Source organism: Uloborus diversus, chromosome 2, assembly GCF_026930045.1.
Source record: "Uloborus diversus isolate 005 chromosome 2, Udiv.v.3.1, whole genome shotgun sequence".
NCBI lineage: Eukaryota > Metazoa > Arthropoda > Arachnida > Araneae > Uloboridae > Uloborus > Uloborus diversus.
In genome coordinates, this window is record NC_072732.1 from 127,245,855 (window position 1) to 127,265,605 (window position 19,751).

The 19,751-nt window shown below is 33.6% G+C and overlaps 1 long non-coding RNA gene across 1 annotated transcript; it reads left to right on the forward strand.

The window, feature by feature from the left end:
• Nucleotides 1-251: 251 nt before the first annotated feature.
• Nucleotides 252-18,498, forward strand: LOC129217324 (uncharacterized). The gene is made up of 3 exons (XR_008580209.1): nt 252-902; nt 3,669-3,767; nt 18,389-18,498. It is a non-coding gene; the product is annotated as an uncharacterized LOC129217324 (long non-coding RNA).
• The last annotated feature ends 1,253 nt before the right edge of the window (nt 18,499-19,751 follow it).

The following is a 19,751-nucleotide window of genomic DNA, read 5'->3' on the forward strand; positions in this document are numbered from 1 at the left end:
ATTTTTGACAGCAGCTGTTTCGCAGTTATGTGTTAAATACCTGGAAGCTAGGAAAACTTTCATCGGGTAACTTGATGCTGATCCCAAGGTAAGTAAAGCAAAACTGAACTCAAATAAAAATATAAGAAAGCCGATCTAAGAGAGGAAGGGCGATTACTCAACTGAATCTTACTTATTGTATTCTTTAGCTAAGATGGTTTAAATTGCAATGAATTTCAACAGTAGTCTTAGTAAACACTATGTTTTCTGAAACCCTAATTTGTTTTAGCATTTTTTGGGTGAGAGGGCATGTATTGTTTTAAAAATTAATCTTGTGTTCTCTTAATGTTAAGTACAATTCTGAATTTATTGCATTTTAATATATATGTTACTGTTTATTTTGTTACTTTACTGTCATTGCTGAATTTTGAATTTAGCTTTCAACTGGAGATCGAAATACATTGAGACATTGAACATATTCATCAACTTTCAACATTTTAGCATTTTTCTAAAGTTTATTTTCTAATTTTAACTTTGCTAAAGAACTTTTGAGCTCAACCCAAACTCTTGGCCATATACAAAAAAAATTTTAGGAAATGGGATCTTGTGTTGAAAATGTATCAGAAGATGTCAATATGAATTTCTGATGTGCCATTTGTATAATTTTAGAGAGGGTTCGGAGCCGTAACCTTCTGGGTATAGCCTTCAGGCCTGAAATTGGTCCTTGGACCTACAATTTCCCACTTTATTTGACAGTCACCTAGTTTTTGTTTACGATTTCTTTTTTTATTTTTAGTGTGTGCAAAATTGCTAATCTTGTTTTCTTAGCAGGCTAATGTTGAAACAGGATTTTCAGTGAATATAATGTTATTGAGACAAATTGAGAAAAACAGGAAGCATGTGCCACACAGATATCATAAGAGGTAATCACTTTTTGCTCTTTTTTTTATGTATTTATCTCTATTAATATAGCTAGATTTTGTATTACAGTGAAGCACCATTTATACGTTTTTGAAGGGACTGCATGAAAAAAGCGTACACACGAAAAAATTTATAATAGGTATAGGTTAATGTGTATTAGACTTTGCAGGGACCAATTTTAAAAACGTATAATTGATAAAAACGTATAAAAGAGAAACGTATAAACAATGCTTCACTTTTTTTTTTTTGCTAATTTTTTGATCAGCTTTTGATTTTTGAATGTTTACAATTTTATTTTCATTTATGCATTGAAGTGCACAACCCTTTTGCATCCTTTACGAGAATTGAGATTTTTACATTTAGAGCATTCTGCAATCATCTTTAAAGTCTTGGAGAATAATTTTTATAGTACTTTTATTTAACTCAAAATTTTCTAGTTTTCCGTGTGTGCAGAACAGTGTTCCCATTAGCACTTCTTCAAATTTCTCTATGAGGTCTCAGCACTGCAGAAAAACGACCAACTTGCTGGCTCAGATACGTCGATGACACCTTTGTGATATGGAACCATGGAAAAGACGAACTTCATCAATTTTTGACTCACAGAAGCAGCCAACATGAGAATATCCAAATTACGATAGAAACTGAAAATGAAGGGAAGTTGCCTTTCCTGGACGTCATGGTCAACGGTAGAGTTGACGGAACCCTAGGTCATTGTATTTATCGTAAGCCTACACAAACGGGTGGCTATCTGCACAAGAAGTCCAATCACCATCCGCTACAGAAGAGGGGTGTGCTGAAAACTTTATTTGTGAAGGTCAACACAATCTGCAAACCAACTGCTATTGAGAAGGGACTTTCCCACCTCACAAATGTCTTACAAGCCAACGACTTTTTGAAGGAAGAAATTAAAAGAGCTTTCCACCCCCAAGTGGAAAGACAGCCACCTGAAGAAGAACCAGTCAAATCTACAGCCTACCTCCTGTACCTTGAGGGTGTCGCGGACAGAATTGAAAGACTGCTGTGCAAACACAATATCAAAACTGCTTTCAAGCCTACTCATCAAATCAAGAGATTTACTGTGATCAGTGAAAGATGCAAGAGACCGTTTGTCTGCTGCAGGAGTTTACAAAATCCCATGTTCCTGCCTACATTTGAACAAAGAAAAGAAGCATTGATACAAGAATAAAGGAACACCAAAGAAAATACCGCCTGGGTCACACTGAGAAATTAGCAGTCGCTGAACAGACTTTTAGTGATGGCACACATGACATTAAGCTCAAAGAAACCAAAATACTTTCAAGGACTTCCGAGTATTACGCCAGATTAAACAGAGAAGCGATCGAGATTTTCAAACATCCCAATAATTTTAACAAAAAGGAAGAAGGAATTAAGATCAACAAACTGTCGCGTTGCTACACTTAGACAGATTATCCAGAGACAGTGATGTCCCCATCAATTTTTCTGAGGGTATACTCCCAGTAATCCATTATGCACAATTTGTGTATGTGATTATGGATAGTTTATCATAATATGAAAATTTATGAAGCTTGAGGGTATATGCTATATGTCTAAAAAATGTTTAAGAGTATACAGGGTATATGGAGTATACCCTATGGGAACACCACTGTCTAGAGAGATACTTCTAGCCAACCATAAACGGCGACGGATGCCCAGCAGCCATTCTCCAACCAGAATGAAGAAAGCTCAAGTTTCAGCCAACCAGAAACAAGGATGAACGTTCATCAGCCAATCCTGGCCCAGAACGAAGGGAGAGCTAGCTCTTCCCACATAAATAGTGACAACACTTCGATATCTGCATCGGTTGCTATGAAGTTGCTTCCCTGAAAGCTTCGACCACGCTGACACTGAAGATAGCCGCCATAGGTGCGGCCGAAAGGTTAGAGTAACAACACTCAGACCATGGCTCAACAGCCCGAAACCTTTCAGCATTATTGACACAGGCCGTGAAAGCCTTCATTCTTACATTGATCACCTACTTCCTTTTATAGGTGCAGGATCTGCTCAGGGATGTTAGTGAACTCAAGTAAAATTTTCTGAAGACAGTGCAATATTTTCCGAAACTAAAGAAGCTCGACCCCCGCCCCTTTCCATGTAAAAACTCTTCATTTCTGCATACAAAAGCCATTGAAATCATTGGGAAAAAATTTTTTACTTGTTTTTATAATTTTTTAGTTTTAGAATTTGTTGTTGGCCCAAAATTTTCGGAAATGGCAACCATAAATTTCTGAAAATTTCGTATCACAAACACTCTTGGATCAGCTAAAATGTGTTTAGCTGTAAAACAGCTATACTCTCAAAGAAAAAAAAAATTTCCAGTGAATGCATTGAAGTCATCATAGGTTTTCAATGTAGAAAGTCTAGAAATTTATTTAGTTTAAGTAGGGCATATGCTTGTATGAAATCCTTTTTTTTTTTCTCTTACAGACTGAGAAACAAAGCACACGAACTCTTCTTGTATTTTTCATTTGTATAAATAATTGACAATATAGTTGCAAAAGACAATTAAGGTAAAAATTTTAACATAGTGAATCCTGGAATATTGGAAAATAGCTGTAATTAGAATTAAAGAACTATGAAAATATTAAAAAGATAAATGAGGGATATTTTCAAGTAGGGTTCGAAGCATAAATATTAGCGATTTTTTTTTTCTTATATCTATACATTACCGAAAATGTCATATTATTACTTTTGCTATTTCTAAGTTGTGTTGTTAAAAATATTAATATTAAGTTCTTCACTTCATACAGGTTTACATCAATAGTTTTTGAACTATGATGGAATATATTAATTTGCCAATCATGTACTACTTATGCAACATGTCTGCCTATTGCCTCAAATTGTGGTTGGTAAGTAATTATCGTACTCTGCTTTTATATTGATTATTTGAAACACTACCTGCATCTCTAAATCAATCAGCGCCATATAAAAAAATTTATGAGGTACAAACTCCCTCCGAAATTTTTTTAAAACTATTCTACATGATGCCTTTTGTTTATCATAAAGCATTCTCAACAAATGTGTTTGATAAAACTCTCTCCAAAACAAAAGTCTGGTTACTGTGCTGAAATCAATATGTTGAGTTTAGTAATTTTGTTTATAATATCCAATTTTTATAGTATCAGTTCTATTCCTGCCATATCCCTAACTTTTAATGGAAATTCAGTTTGCCTGAAGCTATATTGCAAGTAGAGCATGTAGTATACTACAGTCGAAATTGCTTATCTCAAACTTGACCATCTAGAAAGCCTCCACATTTCTAAATGTTTCATTTTCCCTGCAATTATAGCATAAATTCAACATTTTCTATGCTCTTTATCTCATTTAAATTTTTCTGAAAACCTTCGTATCTCGAATTTTGGCTTAGACTGTCATGTTCAAATTTGATATCCAGTGATCTTTATCAACAGCAGGATTAGGAGACAGAAAGACTTATTTCTATTATTAGTAGTCATTGAGTCTTCTAAGTCTAATGTGAAATGTTGCCCAGAAAAAACTATGTACCAAGAGCAAATTTCTATGGATTCCATTCACTTGAAAACTGGAGGCAAGAGGTGTTGTGTCGAGCAGTGAAAAACCTTTGTGAGTCCCCCTTTCTAGTCACTGAAAGAGAACATTTCTTTTGTTCTGGGTTTATACTAGAAAGTGTGTTTCTGTTCTTAAAGGCAGACATAAACATCCTCTCATTATGATCATTAAAATTAGTAAAAAGTGTAACCACAACAAGTCATACAGTGAAATGTTCAGTAAAAGAATCTGTAAATCGTCTGACATTGCTCCAATTGCTTCTTTGTTATATTTTATCAAAACTTCTGTATCTCGAAACCATCGCTTCTCAGCCTTTTGGCTAAGATCAAAGTGTTGTGATGTGTCTTGAAACCTCCTTATCTCGTATTTTTCTTTAGTCCTGTCAAATTCAAGATAAGCAGGTTTAACTGTATTAGCTCAGAGCCTGCATGTAACAACCTAAACTGTGTATGAAAAATAGTTTAAATTAAGAGCTCGATTGAAAATCATACAAACATAAAGGCATAAATTGGTTGTAAATTGTATGTCGTATAAATCTAGATGATGCAACTCGTTTTTTAAAAGCTGTATCTGGGCAGTTCTCAAAAGGTGGGTACAAACACAGACCTCAACTTTGAAGCTTCAACACCAAATAACTTTCATTTTAATTAACTCAAAATTTTTTGAGTTAAACTATAATACTGTATAGAGACAAGAATTGACGTCAATTATGGAAAAAATGCTCTTCAAATGCCCTTAAAAAAATATTTTCTTTGCTAAAAGGCACAATTTTGGACATACCAAAACGTTAACTGAGCAAATGTACCATTAAAAAAAATTTTTTTTTAATTATTTCCATACGTTTAAGAAAAAATTAAAGGTATGAATCTTACACTGAATAACTTTTTGTTAATATTTTACTCAAATAACAAAAGTAAAGATAGATTATTTACTTTGTAAACGATTTAAAAAAAACGTAAGTTTGAAATTTGATGTATGTCCAAAAGTTACGATCTTTACAATGCTATTATTTGAGAACTAAGTATATGATGTTTTCGTTTTAAAGGTATTTATCGATCCTCAGAATCAATTTTTAATTGTTTAAAGTGTTTTCATAAGCTTTTATGTAGTATCTTAGAAGAAAAATGATTTTTCTTAAACATACATGTGCGATGTCCAAATGGCGTTACGATCTTGACGCCGATAATTCTGTCCGTTTATTCATAATTTTTGATGATCCACTGTCTTCTAACCTCAATAAAAATGGTTATTATAATGTTATCTTCTTTAATCCATTGGTATTTTGCATAATTAATACGTTACACATTGAACAATACATAAATTACAGTAGAAACATGGCTGGTTATGTTCGAACGAAAGCCATTTTGCGCTAAAATCGCCAAGCAAACCTCCATTGGCGACAACACAGTATACGATAAGCTAAAGGTTACCAGAGGGAAATTCCAGTTTGACAAATGTAGTTGATCGTCAGCTGCACCAGTTTTGGCGACTTTATCACCTGTGCTAGCAATTTTTTTATTTTTAATTTTTTAGAGTTAAAAAAACCGTCTGCAGTTGATTTGTAAACAAATATCAGTTGGTAATTTTCATTCTATCTTGAGATTTGAGAGATAGTAAGCCTTTTGAATTAACATGTTTTGAAAAAGTGCTTTAAACAACTTAATTAAAGTCAGACAAATCAACGTAAGTAGAAGCACAAATTTGTAAATTACAGCAGACACTTAATTAAGTTCTTTTACGGAATTTGTATTTATATGCTTTTTGAAGTCATTATTGATTTTTAATACCTATTTGCAAAAGGATTTATTGCAAATTTTAATGCTCACACGAGATTGTCTCCTAGAAGTAGAACAAAAAGTGAGGTTCTGGTAGAAGTACATTCGAAGTTTGGAAAATATCTGCAGAAATGAAAGTTAATAATCCAGAGAAATACAAATGTTATTTAATAAAAGAAGCTACGAGTTTGTATAGTTATTTCCATGAAGCTTTTTTTTACCTTTCATCAATTTCTTCAAAATCATTCCAAGACTTTATTATATGTAAAGAGCAGTATGTTTAGCCATTCAAGTACTTCATTAATATCCTCTTTATTATTAAATTTCAAAATTCAAAAAGTAGTAAATAAAATTTTCATTGGAAAAGTTAAAAATCAGATTAACAATTGTCAAAAATGGTGAAACTTACATTATGATGATGTCCAAAATCCGTTACCTACAGGACAACAATGTCCAAAATCTGTTACCTACAGACAGCTGATTTAATTTGGTAATTAACAATTTTTACAAATACCTGCTGTCTTTTCATGTTCATATATTGTGTTCTAGGTATGCATGTTGTAGAATAAAAGCAAAATTGATGTCAAATTTGAAAATTTTTGAAATTGCTCAAAGTTAACTTTTTTGTTCCCACCTTTTGAGAACTGCCCACCTGTAAAATTTGTCTGTGTAGTGTACTAATTTTAATTAAATTGTCCAACTGTATGGAAAATAACTCATTTTGTTTTATTTTTGAATGTTTTCATTTTATTAGCTTGTCAAATGTAAAATGTTAAAACTTCACTACATTTTTACTCTACTTTTGGCGGTTTAAAACTGCATCATAAATGCTTGCCAACTTATATGCATAAAAAGTTGTGCATTTTGACCCTTTTTTTCCATTTTACATTCAAACCAACCATTATGCCATTATTATTTTTAGATAAACTGGAATCCGATGCATTCTGAACCTACTTTCATCTATTAGTTCTTTCACAAAAATTGTGCTAGCAAAATTGGAACTTTCATAAAAGGAGTGTAATATAAAATTGGCATAAAATGCCATTCTCATAAAATGCATCAGTTTTAAATGGACATATTTTTCTGTACTTGGTCAAAAGTACGGGCACAAGACTTTCAAAAGCTACATATCAAAGAGTGCAAGTACATGATGTTCAAACACCCACCTACTATGCTGTGCTGTTTCACAGTAATTTACTAATGTTACCCTGTTGAAATTAAAGCAGTATGTCCAAGTTTTATTAGAACCTTATTTGAAAGACTTTTGGGTTTTAAGTAGGTTCAGGAGAGAACATAATTTTGCCTATTGTTCCTAGAACAATGTAATATTGCTCATAAAAAAGTAATGTGATTCCTCAAACTTCTAGGGGAAGTTTTTGTTATGATGTTTTCAATAATTAAAAATTGTTTTTGTGTGTTTTAATGTTCTGTAGAATGTAGTATACTAATTTCCATGAATTATACAACATTGAAGTGAATTGTAATTTGAACTTCCTAGGTTGGTTGCTCTGCTATACTCATATACATTCTTACTGCACCTAAATATATCACTCGCCATGAGGCAAATGCCCCCCCCCCCCCTCCTTTTTATAAATATATACAGGGTGGTCCCGAATTCATGGTACAAACTTTAATGGTAGGTACAGGACATTGTAACAAGGATTTATTGTATTAGGAATGTATAGTCGCAAGTGACGTGGTTAGTTGTAAACAGGGGAAATAACGGCCGAAAGGAAAAACAAAGATTTTATTGAAATCGTTGTTGACAAGTGTCATGTTTACAGTAAGTGTTCAAAATTGCGTCCACCATTAGCGATACATGCTTGACAGCATCGGTGCAGCGGCTACACGTTCAAAGATGCCTGGTATTTCACGCACACCTGCAGCAGCTACAGATATGCGAGCGACGAGATCCTCATCTGAGTCAACTGGAGTCTCATAAACAAGACTCTTTAGATGTCCCCATAAAAAGTAATCGAGGCTCGAGAAATCCAGAGATAGGGGTGGCTAAGGGACTGGTCCACCACGCCCAATCCATCTAGCACCAAACGTGGCATTCAGGTAATTCCGTACATTAATACTGAAGTGTGCTGGCGCACCATCGTGCTGAAACCACATGCGGTTACGAATGGCGATCGGAACATCATGCAGCAGTTGTGGTAACACTTCTTGCAGAAAAATAAGATAGCTTCCGCCACTGAGTCGCATGGGTAGTAAGTATGGGCCAATCAAAAAGTCGTTCACAATGCCAGCCCACACATTAATATTGAAACGTTGTTGAAACGCATGCGGACGCGTTGCATGTGGATTATCGGTTGCCCACACATGGGAATTGTGCACATTAAAGGCACCCTCACGTGAAAATGTCTCTTCATCTGTAAATAGCACATGACCTACGAAATCCGGCTGCAACGCACATTGCTGCAACATCCACTGGCAGAAGTTCACGCGAAAAGGATAATCTGCCGGATTCAATGCTTGTACTTTCTGAAAATGGAAGGGGTGTAAGCGATTTTCCTTGAACACTCTGCATACAGTCTGATGACTCACACCTACATCACGTGCAACAGTTCTTGTGCTTGACTCAGGTTTATCAGCCACAATGCTTAAGATGCTTTCTTCCAGCCTTGGAGTGCGTACAGCTCTTAATCGACCAGCGTCATGTCTGTTGACGTCGAACGCACCTGTTTCACAAATTTGACGATGTAACCGTTGAAAAATTCCATGATACGGCATTCGTCGATTAGGATACTCCGCGCGATACATTCGTAACGCAGCTCTGGCGTTACCATTTGCACGGCCGTACATGTAATGCATGTCTGCTTTTTCTGCATACGTAAAGTCACCCATCGTCTACGGCAGCACAATTGTGAATGGCGCTTTTCCCTACTGCGATGCATCATGTTCAACGGCGGCTAGAGATCTACTGCCCTCTACCGGCAATGATACTACCGATCACTCCATTTCTCTTTCCTTTTATTTCCCCTGTTTACCCCTTACCGCGTCACTTGTGACTACACATTCCTATACAATAAATCCTTGTTACAATGTCCTGTACCTACCATTAAAGTTTGTGCCATGAATTCGGGACCACTGTGTATATATTTTTTAAATATTTCCTTGTTTCTTCTTTTTTTTTTTTTGCACCAACAATATATATATATTTTTTTTGCACTTGTACATGTCTGTCTATAATCTGCATAGCAATTATTTGCCTGAAACTTGATCAAAACATATTACTCTGATAATTTATAAACAGGCCTATTGTTGCAATTACATAAAAGCATATTTCTTCTACAAATATGTTTATATTTTTTGCTAAGCTTACTTTTTATCGCGTAATATCAAGCAAATGATAAGAAACATCTTACACAAAGCAGATGCTAAAAGATTGCTGCACTTAACACAGGGATGAAAATCTTCAGTGGATCCACGATTTTCTGCTTTTTGTATTTTTTCTTTTATTTCCACAGTTTTTGGGTTGTGAAAGCGATTTAAAAGCCAAATTTCAAAGACGGCATTTATCCGTCATGTCGTAGGCAAGACAACGTGAAGCGATGTTGGGATATCAGAACTCTAGGCTACGATATCCTCACAATGCTGTATAAACAATATAGGAAGATATCGACAAATTAATGATTTTACTTTATGAACAAACCTAATTTTAAAATTTATGTTCTCACTTGTTCAATGCTATAAATTCAAATGTTTTTAATGAAAAAAAAATGTACTTTTCTCTAAAAAATATGAAAATTTGACTATTGTGTGATGCATCCAAGATTAACTCCTGACTCTCTCAACCCTTTGTTCAAGAACTCAGAGGTTAGAAATTTTTGTCTCTTTTTCAAAATTTAGATTTATTTAGGAATAAGCATTTTTGCAAGAAATGAGGCAAGGCAGCAAATTGTACAAAATTATTACTTATAGGTAATTAAATATGTATTACCTTTAAAACAGATAAATTAGCCATTTTTTGTTGAATTTTTGAATATCATGGCTTTCGCGCTTCATTTTGATGCAGTTTTAGATATCATCAATTTTACGAAATTTTTTTGGATTTCCTCCTTTTTGCTCTCTGACCACTCTCATCACTGATAACAACAAAACGTTAAATTATGTATGACACCTGGCATCCAAGAAACAAATGAAGAAGCCAAAAGTATAAATTATTCAACATCTAAAAGCCAAATGTGAAAAATTTTGAGCATTTAAATCTAAGGCAAATACTTTAAGCATTGGAAATAACGGAAGCTTTTTCAAAATGCTGCTGTTGAGTTTATTTTTCTTAGTGGAGGGAGTAGCTCCTAGAACAGTTATGTCTTTTGGACAAAAAATACTTAAAAAATAACATGACAAGGTAGCATTAAAAGCATAATCTAGTTATTCAAAAATATTTTTCATACAAGTGCATTAAATTAAGTATGTGTTAATTTTAACTTTTTTAAATTTTTCAATAATGAGTCAACCTTGTGCGAGATTCGTAATGCTGAAGATCGTTATATATATATATATATATATATATATATATATATATATATATATATATATATATATTTACATAAGAAAAATTAAGTTCTTAAGAAGTACTTAATAAATTAAAATTATCTGGTTTGCCATTGTCTCGAGTTGAGTTTGGAAAAAGCGAACCGTAAGCTAAATGTGTTTTCTCGCCACTAGCTGCTTACTGAAAATATGACTTTCAAATCTAATTCTTATGACTTGCAAAAATTCAAGAGTAGGGGGACCCAGGGTAAAATGGGTAGCTGGGGTAAAATGGGTATAGTTGCGTTTTTCTTGTTTTTTTTCTACTAGACAACATTTTTGGAAAAGAAAAAATTATGATGAAAATGTTTACATATCTGGCAACATTTTGACTTGAGGGAAAAAAAATATAGCAACTTTTTTACCAGGCTTGGCAGTCATTTGATTTTTCAGAACACAAAACAACCTGTTTATAGAGAGTGATCAACTTCTTTCTAAAAAAATTTACAGGGAGATTTTCGGAAAAATTTTATTTGGGTTTGATAGAAGAAGAATTTTTCTAACAGAAAATTAAAAAAAACTAAGTAAATTTTAATATTAACAAAAAAATTATAATACTTTTAGTTGCAAGGGGTAAAATGGGTTAACCAATATTTTTGACTTTAAAACATTGAATGCATGAAGGTTAACAGTTTTAAATTATCTTTGCAAGACAGTTGTTAGACATTGTTCATGTTTTAAACTAAAAATATGTTTTGTAAAAGTTTTATAAGTAATTACTGCTGTATTTATTTGTTTTATTTATTATTTTAATTACCATAACTTTTGCCAAATATTTTTTGATATTATTGATAGTTCATGATCACTGTAGGTTAGTAATTTACTGTAGGTTTATTATTATTCATATGGTTTATTGCTACACATTATTAGACATAATAGGTATTGATAGCTGATGTGTTGTCTTTTTAATTTCCTTTCAAAACCAACCCCATGCCCAGAACATTATCTAAGTACAACCTCACACACAATCACAACAGAATCCTAATGCCACATAGCAAAGTTGTACTGAAGCAACTAAATTCTCCAGCTGTACCTCTTTGTCCACAGCCATTTTTTAGCACTGGTTGGACTATGAGAAATTTACAAAAGATAATGCAAGAGTGTACAAAGGTGGGAGAAGTTTTAACAACAGAACAGATGGCTGCAAAAGTACAAGCAAGAAAAACAACACACACACAAAAAAAAAAAGATAAAAATAAATACACAATTAATAAATAAAGAAAGAAAGGACATAAAACAACCAATTAAGTAGAAGTGAAAACTAGTGGTTCTCCTCGTTGTTAAATCCAGCCATTGGCGACTGAGTCATTATTAAATTTGTGGAAGAAATTGATTCACAAATTCATAGGTTTAATCACTGAAATCTCAGCTGAAGGTGAATATACTGAGAAGTATATTTATGTATAGGATTCATCCTATGTGCTCCCTAAGAAAGATGACATTGATGATGTGCAGACATCATCAGTGGCGGATCACCGCATAGGCGCATGAGGCGCTAGCTGGGGCCTCCAGAAAAGCAGGGGGCCTCGGAGCTGCGAACTGGCCTATCCTCAAAACCAAAATTTTTGTTTTGAAAATTTGTCGTTGAAAGCTATAATTTTGAGTGGAAAATGTTCAAAACTCATGAAAATTGATATTTAATCATGAATTTTTCGCACGGGATAAATGCTTCCAATAGGGCCCCTTGAGTCTTAGGGGGCCCCTGGCTTCAGGTGCCTTTTTTTGGATTTTCCCTAGAGTTTGGATTTTCCTTTTTCTTCCCACAATTTCAGCATAAAATTCTTTGTAAAATACTCGACAAAATTATTCTGATAAAATGCACAGTTAGTCTTGCCAGCAGGCCCTGCGTACCCGCAAACCACGCAGTGCAGGGGGGGGGGGGACACGACCTGAAAGGGGCCAATGTCCCAAGAAATTGAAAAAAATAATAATAAATAAAAATAAAAAAACTAGCACTAAGTTCTTGTTAACGGTACGAATGTACACACTGCTGGCCTCTGGGGATTGGCCCTACACAGTTTTTGCAGGGGGGCCCAAAATTTATACATCCTGGCCTGCTTACCAGAAGAACTTTTCCCGTTCCATTGAGTTCTTTGACCACTTACAAGTCGCCTTCGTCCGAGTAAGGAGTATGCATCTTGTTTTAAAAAAGTACTGTTGATATACACATGAAGATAGTTGCTTTAATTGGAATAGCCATATAGCTAGGAAGTGTCGAGAGGGGGTAGAGTGGGGTGAGACCCCCCCCCCCCGCTCTTCTCAAAGAAATGATAACCAGTCGTCATTTTTGTGTCAGTATTATATCAGTCCTCAAACTATACCAATCATCATTTGTGCGATTATGCCCGAATCGGTGTTTTTCTAAATAAGGGGAGCAGGCAGCAGGATTTACAACATGGGTTGTAAAACTCGACCTCTTGGAATGGTCACTCTTCTTGACTAACTATTATATTCCCTTTCCTTGTCTAGAATGCTGAAGGGAGAAGAGACAGATCTGTGGGGGGTCCAGATCGAAGTCGTTTTCACATGCTGGGCACAGCGCACAGCTGTGTTTTCTTTCTTTACTTTTTGCTAAATTTCCCACTATCTCATCAGTGACCAACCCGTAACAAGATAGTTTTATGACGTATTTAACTAAATAAGCAGTTTGGAAAAGGCGGGAATTTTTTCTTTCTTTTTTTTGAGGAAGAACGAAGAAGTTATGTCATTTGCTGTTTTGATTCACTCGTGCTCGTGCTTTTGCTCTGTGTCTTCAATCAACGACAAGACCATAATTCCTTTTGAGATAAGTTAAATATGTTTTAATAAATATTTTATTTTTAGAATTATGCTGCAATCTTGGTGTTAAATGATAAATTTTAAAATATAATAGGCTACAATCAAAGTTGTACAAAGGTATTGCTTTTAAAAAAAAAGAATATACTGTTAATTCTTCTTTAAATTATATTTCCATTACAGAGAAAAGAACCATTTATCAATTCATTACAAATACGCTTTATAAAATTACTATAAAAATTTTAAATGCCTCTGCTGCGAAAGTAGTTGATTTTGAGTGTTCTCCTTCTTTCACTGGTGCCATTTGTTGTAATATATTTTACAATTTCAACTTCATTAAGATTAATTTACTTATTAAAGACAAACGTTTTATATAAAAACTGTAGTTGCGGCAAACCTAACCTGACAGCGTCGTAATGCTATGATTAAGATCTGCGTAGGTTAGTTTCTCCCCAACTATTGAAGTGTTTCAGTTTTATTTTCAGGAGTGTACATCAACATTTGCCATGTACTAAAAGGCATGTTTTACTGCTTCAAAAAAAAAAAAAAAATGATGGTAATGATTATACATAAAAAAAACATAGGCTTTAAGATTTGCTTGAAAACTTCTGAAGAATCAGAATTTTCAAACATTAAAGGAAATTAAATTATGAATTTTGAATTTCAGAAGTATATAAATAATTTCAGGAAAAGTAAAATATGAGAGTAAGGATTTCACTTGGATTTTTTCATAGTTGCGCGCAGCGAACTCATTATACTTTTCTCCTCATCCACCCCACTTCTTAGCGTACGCCTTAGGATTACCACCCAGGACTCCGAAAGCAGATGAACACTTTGAATTTCAGAAAATACTCGAGCAAAGGTCCCCGAACAAACTTTCTTTAATATCATAAAAAAATTAATTTTTTTAAACTACACTTAGAAAAAATTAAAATGGTATAGCCCCTGAATATAAAATGTTGCTAAAGTTTTTAGGACTATAATTTTGAAAAAAAAAATTTCATGGAAGAGCCCCAGCACCTCTTTCCCGTAAAAAATGTTTATCATGTAAATTTTGTCTGCAATAGTGTTTTTGAAAGTTCAATTCCGAAATTGGGAAGGGGGGGGGGCAGAGAATTGATTTCGATTTATTTTCTTTAAAAAAATATTGAGGGCACTCCACGGGCTCCATCCCTTACCCTAACGTTAATAAAATGGCCTATAATCGCGTTTTTAAGGTTTCAATTTCTACCTCTTTCCGCTGAGACAACTTCACCTTTTTGTCCATAAACATTAGCAAAGAAAGTCTAAAATGGCGTTTTTAAACCTTCAAAGTTTCAAAAAATTTCCGGGGGAGAACCCCCGAACCCCCCTTTTCTTATCAGATTACAAGTTTTCTCTCTCTTCTTTTTACAAAGTGCATCGCCTTCCTTGGACTTTTTTCTGATTGCACAACTGAATTATACCTGCATTGGTAAACTGAGGAAAGCTGGGATTTTGCTAAATGCCTAGGGTTAGGAATTGTCCTAAAATTCCTAAAATTTCTATAATGTTCACACTATATTTCCTACTTGTGCAGAAAAATGAAACTTTTCATGCTGATATGCCTGAATTTTAAGACAAGATAAACTTTGTAGACCTTAAGATTTTTTTTTTTTTTTTAAGAAAGAGAAAAACCTATGCTGCTGCTACTTTTTTTTTTTCTAGAGAAGGGGGGGGGGGTGCAGTTAACAAAAACAAATGCTCAATTATAAAACTGTTTTATCTATACTTTCTATATCTTGCAGTCATTCCTGTTCTACAAAAAAGCTATACAACAAAATAAGAACCCAAATGTAAGCACATGGTTCAAAAAGCTTATTTAGAACAAAAGTTAAATGGTTTGTCCCCAGGTGAGAAGTAATATTTATTTTTATAATGCTTATCTTGCGTTGTAGTCTGAGCATTAGCTTGTTCTTCCAATACAAAGACTCAGTTTGCTTTTATTTGTGTTTCTGTTCAGTGAAGTTGGATTATTTCTTGCACATATAATTTTTAAATTTAGTCACTAACTTTTTGTTTTAAAAATGTGAATAACAGTTTGTTTTATTTAAATGCTATGGGAAACGGAATTCTCTTCCCTGTGGTTGAAAAGGCAGAGAGAAATAGATGCAAAATTAGCACATGGAGCCATGCAGACAGGGATGAATTTAAAGCATTTTATTTTCTCAGGTATTGTCGAATGCTGATGCGGCGAGACATAAGAGATTGACAAGTAGCTTTAAAAATCAAGCTGTATTTTAAATTCCATGTTCGTTGTCTTTTACTGAAAACATATTGGTTATAATGAAGCAATCCAAAGCTTTTGTTTCAATTTCACTCCAAGATAAAATTTCGTAAGCGGAGGTTTTCTTATAGTTTTAGTTGCCATAAAAAACAATTATTCATTTGCGTCTTTAAATGATTTATCTGGAATTTACAGGGGTATTTTTGATGATTTTGAGGTACCAAAAAGTATCAGATTATCTGATAAAAAGAAAAACGCAATAAATTTTGGACTTGCACTCTGCTTTTAAACCCTCCTTATTAAGGACATTTTTTCAACAACAACAAAGCAAGTAAAGAAGCAATTGGACATATGTACATTTATTTTTATTTCATACTGGTCACTGTGTTAAAGAATAAAAGATTGAATGCATTGTACTGTAATTTTCAAGATTGAATTTGAAACGTTTTATCATCCACTGCGAAAATCAAGCTTATACATTACGTTTAAGTTAAAAAAAAAAACTTGATATCTGTTGTCCTAAAATTTTATCAAAATTGTATCCTAAAATTTTTGAAATCACCACTCCGACCCCTGTAAATGCCAGAAAGCGGGGCTCGGAGGATCTCTCCCCCTGTACTGACTAAATTACGTACAAATATAGGAGGCAAAATTTTTCACTGTAATTTTTACTTTCTTCTATATCTAATATATAGAAGAAAGTATTAGATTCGTGCAAAATTTCGAATTTTGAGGATTCGAACGTTTTGAGGTGTACTGAGTCCATTTCGACTATTTTTGGAAAATGTCTGTCTGTCTGTGTATGTGTGTATGTGTGTGTGTATGTGTGTGTGTGTGTGTATGTGTGTCACGTCTGTGTGTGACCAGTTTTTTGTGGCCGCTCTACAGCAAAAACTACCGCATGAAATCGAACAAAATTTGGTACATATATGTGCCGCTATGTGAACTTGTGCCCACTGGTTTTTGGCACGAATTCCTCCAAGGGGGGTGGAGCAATGGGACGTTTTTTGAGTTGCACGTGCTTGCTATTCCTCAGGAAGTAACTGGCGGAATCAAACAAAATTTGGTCCATATGTTGCCATTAACAGGAACAGGTGCTGATTCAATTTTGGTGTCAATAACTCAAACGGGAGTTGAGCTATAGAACATTTTTTGTCGTCAATTGTGGCTGCTGTATCTCAAGAAATAATGAACGGAATGGAAGAAAAATTTATCTGCAAATAGCCCTTAGTGGGTATAAAAGCTGATTTTATTTTTGTGTCAACAGCTAAAAAGGGGATAGCGCAATCACCCGTTCTTTTTTTCCATTGTGAGTGCCCTATCTCAAGAAGTAATGCTACGTTCTAGTTGAAATTTGGAATATATGAATCCATATGTAAACAGGCTTCGGTTCAATTTTGACGCCAATCGCTCCAAGAGGTGTTGATTTTTTTTTCTTGCGAATAAAAATAGCTTTATTAATGCAACAATAAGAAAGATAAATCGTAATAGATTGTCGTCTGCGTATTTCTCGTGATTTTAATTGTATGGAAATGATCGGTAATATTATCTCAATGATTTAAAATTTTTAACTGTTGCCATCCTATTGTTGTTAACAAATAAAATATTTGTAATTAATTCAAGCAAGGCTTTTAAAATAACTTTCAATTTTCACTCTTTGCTTTGCTTTTGCAATAATTCAGACATTGGGATGGTCGTCAAGTGTTTGCATGTGTAATTTTGTTTTTGTTGGGAATATTGCTTCCTCGTCAAGCATGGGGAGGGATCAGAAAAAAACAGAAAAGAAAAATATAGAAGAAAGTTTCGTGATGGCCACAACATACTAGTTTTTTTTTTGGGGGGGGGGGGGTCAGAAATATCGTTTTTTTCCCTTTTAAATAAAAATGTAACTGCCCCCCCCCCCTGAAAGCTTGTTCGTTTATTCAAAAAATAAAAAAAGTTATGATTTCCAGCATTGTTAATATTAGTAAGACTTTATCGTTTTTGTTGTGAGGGCCTCGGGATCAAGCTGCACCTGGGGCCTCAGAATCACATGATCCGCCACTGGACATCATATGTTATAAAGATAATTACCTCAATGGAACCGCAAGTCTTTGCTAATATACCCTTTGTTCATAAATTTGATTCATTAAACATTTTTTGTAGTTGTTTTGGATTAAGTTTTTATCCTCCAATGCAATTAAACTTGATTTTTTTTTCTCCATTAGTTACAGTGTAGTTCAGCTTTAAACAGTAGATACTCATTTTACTCCGGTGTATACCCATTTTACCCTGAAGCACAGGGTAAAATAGGTATGCATTGGAGTAAAATAGGTATACCCCTTTACACTAAATTTAAAGCAAAAAGTAAACACAAACTATGTTCAAATTAGACCTAAAATACACATGCATAGAATATTGAACAAAAACTTCATTATATTTCTGGTATGGGTCATTGAAATTAAAAAAGCTGTTTTTTATACCCATTTTACCCTGGGTGACCCTATTCTATTAAAAAAATGATGTCTGGTTTACATCATTTATATAAATTTGATAGTTCTGAGTTTTATTATCTATAATATTTTAGTTTAAGTTTTCATTAAGTTATCACTGATTATTTTTTCAGAGTGATGATGATCATGAATAGTGAAAAGAGTTAAAAGCACTTTCTAAAAAGTAATTATTGGCAGACTTCTTTTTGTTTTATCATCTATTTTGAGCATTAGAGATAAAAGAAATAATACTGCTATCAGGTAAATATCTTTAACTGTTTTCAAAATTTAGTTGCATTAACTGTGCTTTATTTATTTATTTATTTTATTTTATTTATTTATTATTATTATTATTATTTTTTTTTTTTTTGAAAAGTGCTTAAAAGAGTGCTTAGTTTTAAGAATGAATCCTGTTCACCTTGTAGCCTCATAAGTATGATCTGCATTCACACATTGTTGTGGTTAACCAGATTGCCAATCTATCAAGTATGCTACTAATCCTGGGTTTGACTCTGCATTAGTAAGTTTAAGACACAGTAAATGGTTGATTTGCTTTGCTGCCAACTTCATTTTTGTTTGGGAGACTCCAAAATCTTGATGCCTTCTCCCAAATTACCTAATGAAGTAAATATCTTCTAAACTTTCACAAGACATAGAAATTCCATAGAAAAGAGATTTGTCAGTGATTACAATTTCAGGAAATGATTTTTTTTTTTTTTTTAAATTTGCATTATGCAGCAAGTCTTTGATTTATTTATGTTTTGCTGCATTTCATTCAGTTTATGGTTAAAAGTGTACAGTGTTTTTTTTTCCATGAATACTCATACACATATATTTAATGCCTCTACAAGCGTATTTTATGCATTCAAAATCAGAAGTATGCCTCAAAAATTAAGTCAAGTGTATTTTCAAGCTTTTTGTTTTACAAAATTAGCATCATGTAAAAAAAATGCAGTTAGAAATTTGAAAATATTACATTTGAATGGTTTATTATTTTATTTGATACAAGATGTTGAAGGTTCTTAATAATAAATAGCAAAATAGTGTACATCGCTTCTTTCCTTGCCATCTTCCATTTCATGCTTACATTATTTTTTTCTACTTGTAACTATTATTTGTGTTCACTGTTTTAGTATACATTCACTCCTGCAAAATCAATTACACTCCTCCAAGAGATGTCAAAGAGTTTTTTCATGCCATTAACAAAACACTAGTTAAACATATGCGTGTTTATGCTATAGTATTGGTTTTAGTTTTGAATTACTGCTTTTTATTCAAGTAGCCAAACCCATGCGGTGCAGCCGCTCTTTCGAATCTTCTTTTCAAAATTAGAAAAAATACATCTTGTAATGGAATAATCAAGTATCTTAAATGGTGTTAGATTCTTTGGCGATTTTCCGATGAATGACAGTAATGTTGCAACACTGCCATTAATAGAACTGTTTTCTGGTGATGTTGAACATGGTTGGTCTGTGAGATAGAGATAAACATTGAAGT